This window comes from Salmo salar, unplaced genomic scaffold (assembly GCF_965601325.2).
Source record: "Salmo salar unplaced genomic scaffold, fSalSal1 ptg001228l, whole genome shotgun sequence".
In the NCBI taxonomy this organism is placed as follows: domain Eukaryota; kingdom Metazoa; phylum Chordata; class Actinopteri; order Salmoniformes; family Salmonidae; genus Salmo; species Salmo salar.
Window position 1 is genome coordinate 42,887 of NW_027675656.1, and position 5,843 is coordinate 48,729.

Sequence of the window (5,843 nt, forward strand, 5' to 3'; positions counted from 1 at the left end):
CAGTCTACCCCCCTGGCAGTCTGCCCCCCCTGGCAGTCTGCCCCCCCTGGCAGTCTATCTCCCTGGCAGTCTGCCCCCCCTGGCAGTCTGCCCCCCCTGGCAGTCTGCCCCCCTGGCAGTCTGCCCCCCCCCCCCCCCTGGCAGTCTATCCCCCTGGCAGTCTGCCCCCCCCCCCCCCGGCAGTCTGCCCCCCCCGGCAGTCTGCCCCCCCTGGCAGTCTGCCCCCCTGGCAGTCTACCCCCCTGGCAGTCTACCCCCCTGGCAGTCTGCCCCCCCCCCCCCCGGCAGTCTACCCCCCCCGGCAGTCTACCCCCCTGGCAGTCTGCCCCCCCCGGCAGTCTACCCCCCTGGCAGTCTACCCCCCTGGCAGTCTACCCCCCCTGGCAGTCTGCCCCCCTGGCAGTCTACCCCCCTGGCTGTCTACCCCCCCTGGCAGTCTGCCCCCCTGGCAGTCTACCCCCCCGGCAGTCTACCCCCCCGGCAGTCTACCCCCCCGGCAGTCTACCCCCCCCGGCAGTCTGCCCCCCTGGCTGTCTACCCCCCCTGGCAGTCTGCCCCCCTGGCAGTCTGCCCCCCTGGCAGTCTGCCCCCCCCCGGCAGTCTACCCCCCCGGCAGTCTACCCCCCCGGCAGTCTGCCCCCCCCGGCAGTCTACCCCCCTGGCAGTCTGCCCCCCTGGCAGTCTACCCCCCCTGGCAGTCTGCCCCCCTGGCAGTCTACCCCCCCTGGCAGTCTGCCCAGAGTTGTGAGTGATGATTCCCCAGATATATTTGATCTGTTTTTAATTCAGTTATTCCTGAGTGAGTTATTCTGTGTGAGTTATTCCTGAGTGAGTTATTCTGTGTGTGTGTGTGTGTGTGTGTTATTCTGTGTGTGTGTGTGTGTGTGTTATTCTGTGTGTGTGTGTGTGTGTTATTCTGTGTGTGTGTGTGTGTTATTCTGTGTGTGTGTGTGTGTTATTCTGTGTGTGTGTGTGTGTGTGTGTGTGTTATTCTGTGTGTGTGTGTGTTATTCTGTGTGTGTGTGTGTTATTCTGTGTGTGTGTGTGTGTTATTCCTGTGTGTGTTATTCTGTGTGTGTGTGTGTTATACTGTGTGTGTGAGTTATTCCTGTGTGTGTTATTCCTGTGTGAGTTATTCCTGTGTGTGTGTGTGTTATTCTGTGTGTGTGTTATTCCTGTGTGTGTTATTCCTGTGTGAGTGTTTAATTTCAAGCCTGATGTTGTTGCATTAATCAAATGGGGGCTAGTCGATGCATATGAGATGGGTTTTAAAGAATAAACGCTCATTTAAATGTCTGTACTGACTACAGCATCACCACAGTAACATTAAAACCCAACGCTGTTATACAATGTAGCTGTGTATCCTATGCATGTGTGCACTCACTATGTACCATCCATAACTGACTACCGTGTGAATCAGCCTTTACACTCACTATGTACCATCCATGACTACCATGTGAATCAGCCTTTACACTCACTATGTACCATCCATGACTGACTACCATGTGAATCAGCCTTTACACTCACTATGTACCATCCATGACTACCATGTGAATCAGCCTTTACACTCACTACGTACCATCCATGACTACCATGTGAATCAGCCTTTACACTCACTATGTACCATCCATAACTGACTACCATGTGAATCAGCCTTTACACTCACTACGTGCGATCCATGACTGACTACCGTGTGAATCAGCCTTTACACTCACTATGTACCATCCATGACTGACTACCATGTGAATCAGCCTTTACACTCACTACGTACCATCCATGACTACCGTGTGAATCAGCCTTTACACTCACTACGTACCATCCATGACTACCATGTGAATCAGTCTTTACACTCACTATGTGCCATCCATGACTGACTACCATGTGAATCAGCCTTTACACTCACTATGTACCATCCATGACTGACTACCATGTGAATCAGCCTTTACACTCACTATGTACCATCCATGACTGACTACCATGTGAATCAGCCTTTACACTCACTATGTACCATCCATGACTACCATGTGAATCAGCCTTTACACTCACTATGTACCATCCATGACTGACTACCATGTGAATCAGCCTTTACACTCACTACGTGCCATCCATGACTACCATGTGAATCAGCCTTTACACTCACTATGTACCATCCATGACTACCATGTGAATCAGCCTTTACACTCACTATGTACCATCCATAACTGACTACCATGTGAATCAGCCTTTACACTCACTATGTGCCATCCATAACTGACTACCATGTGAATCAGCCTTTACACTCACTATGTACCATCCATGACTGACTACCATGTGAATCAGCCTTTACACTCACTATGTACCATCCATGACTGACTACCATGTGAATCAGCCTTTACACTCACTACGTACCATCCATGACTGACTACCATGTGAATCAGCCTTTACACTCACTACGTGCCATCCATGACTACCATGTGAATCAGCCTTTACACTCACTATGTACCATCCATGACTGACTACCATGTGAATCAGCCTTTACACTCACTACGTACCATCCATGACTGACTACCGTGTGAATCAGCCTTTACACTCACTACGTGCCATCCATGACTGACTACCGTGTGAATCAGCCTTTACACTCACTATGTACCATCCATGACTGACTACCGTGTGAATCAGCCTTTACACTCACTACGTGCCATCCATAACTGACTACCATGTGAATCAGCCTTTACACTCACTATGTACCATCCATGACTACCATGTGAATCAGCCTTTACACTCACTATGTACCATCCATAACTGACTACCGTGTGAATCAGCCTTTACACTCACTATGTACCATCCATGACTGACTACCATGTGAATCAGCCTTTACACTCACTACGTACCATCCATGACTGACTACCATGTGAATCAGCCTTTACACTCACTACGTGCCATCCATGACTACCGTGTGAATCAGCCTTTACACTCACTATGTACCATCCATAACTGACTACCGTGTGAATCAGCCTTTACACTCACTATGTACCATCCATGACTGACTACCATGTGAATCAGCCTTTACACTCACTATGTGCCATCCATGACTGACTACCATGTGAATCAGCCTTTACACTCACTATGTGCCATCCATGACTGACTACCATGTGAATCAGCCTTTACACTCACTACGTGCCATCCATGACTACCATGTGAATCAGCCTTTACACTCACTATGTACCATCCATGACTGACTACCATGTGAATCAGCCTTTACACTCACTACGTGCCATCCATGACTACCATGTGAATCAGCCTTTACACTCACTATGTGCCATCCATGACTGACTACCATGTGAATCAGCCTTTACACTCACTACGTGCCATCCATGACTACCATCTGAATCACCCTTTACACTCACTATGTACCATCCATGACTGACTACCATGTGAATCAGCCTTTACACTCACTACGTACCATCCATGACTGACTACCATGTGAATCAGCCTTTACACTCACTACGTGCCATCCATGACTACCATGTGAATCAGCCTTTACACTCACTATGTGCCATCCATGACTGACTACCATGTGAATCAGCCTTTACACTCACTACGTGCCATCCATGACTGACTACCATGTGAATCAGCCTTTACACTCACTATGTACCATCCATGACTGACTACCATGTGAATCAGCCTTTACACTCACTACGTGCCATCCATAACTGACTACCATGTGAATCAGCCTTTACACTCACTATGTACCATCCATGACTACCATGTGAATCAGCCTTTACACTCACTACGTGCCATCCATGACTACCATCTGAATCACCCTTTACACTCACTATGTACCATCCATGACTGACTACCATGTGAATCAGCCTTTACACTCACTATGTACCATCCATGACTGACTACCATGTGAATCAGCCTTTACACTCACTACGTGCCATCCATGACTACCATGTGAATCAGCCTTTACACTCACTATGTACCATCCATGACTGACTACCATGTGAATCAGCCTTTACACTCACTACGTGCCATCCATGACTACCATGTGAATCAGCCTTTACACTCACTATGTGCCATCCATGACTGACTACCATGTGAATCAGCCTTTACACTCACTACGTGCCATCCATGACTACCATGTGAATCAGCCTTTACACTCACTATGTACCATCCATAACTGACTACCATGTGAATCAGCCTTTACACTCACTATGTACCATCCATGACTGACTACCATGTGAATCAGCCTTTACACTCACTATGTACCATCCATGACTGACTACCATGTGAATCAGCCTTTACACTCACTACGTACCATCCATGACTGACTACCATGTGAATCAGCCTTTACACTCACTACGTGCCATCCATGACTACCATGTGAATCAGCCTTTACACTCACTATGTACCATCCATGACTGACTACCATGTGAATCAGCCTTTACACTCACTACGTACCATCCATGACTGACTACCGTGTGAATCAGCCTTTACACTCACTACGTGCCATCCATGACTGACTACCGTGTGAATCAGCCTTTACACTCACTATGTACCATCCATGACTGACTACCGTGTGAATCAGCCTTTACACTCACTACGTGCCATCCATAACTGACTACCATGTGAATCAGCCTTTACACTCACTATGTACCATCCATGACTACCATGTGAATCAGCCTTTACAATCACTATGTACCATCCATAACTGACTACCGTGTGAATCAGCCTTTACACTCACTATGTACCATCCATGACTACCATGTGAATCAGCCTTTACACTCACTATGTACCATCCATGACTGACTACCATGTGAATCAGCCTTTACACTCACTATGTGCCATCCATGACTGACTACCATGTGAATCAGCCTTTACACTCACTATGTGCCATCCATGACTGACTACCATGTGAATCAGCCTTTACACTCACTACGTGCCATCCATGACTACCATGTGAATCAGCCTTTACACTCACTATGTACCATCCATGACTGACTACCATGTGAATCAGCCTTTACACTCACTACGTGCCATCCATGACTACCATGTGAATCAGCCTTTACACTCACTATGTGCCATCCATGACTGACTACCATGTGAATCAGCCTTTACACTCACTATGTAACATCCATGACTACCATGTGAATCAGCCTTTACACTCACTACGTGCCATCCATGACTACCATGTGAATCAGCCTTTACACTCACTATGTACCATCCATAACTGACTACCGTGTGAATCAGCCTTTACACTCACTATGTACCATCCATGACTGACTACCATGTGAATCAGCCTTTACACTCACTATGTGCCATCCATGACTGACTACCATGTGAATCAGCCTTTACACTCACTATGTGCCATCCATGACTGACTACCATGTGAATCAGCCTTTACACTCACTACGTGCCATCCATGACTACCATGTGAATCAGCCTTTACACTCACTATGTACCATCCATGACTGACTACCATGTGAATCAGCCTTTACACTCACTACGTGCCATCCATGACTACCATGTGAATCAGCCTTTACACTCACTATGTACCATCCATGACTGACTACCATGTGAATCAGCCTTTACACTCACTACGTGCCATCCATGACTACCATGTGAATCAGCCTTTACACTCACTATGTGCCATCCATGACTGACTACCATGTGAATCAGCCTTTACACTCACTACGTGCCATCCATGACTACCATGTGAATCAGCCTTTACACTCACTATGTACCATCCATGACTACCATGTGAATCAGCCTTTACACTCACTATGTACCATCCATAACTGACTACCATGTGAATCAGCCTTTACACTCACTATGTGCCATCCATAACTGACTACCATGTG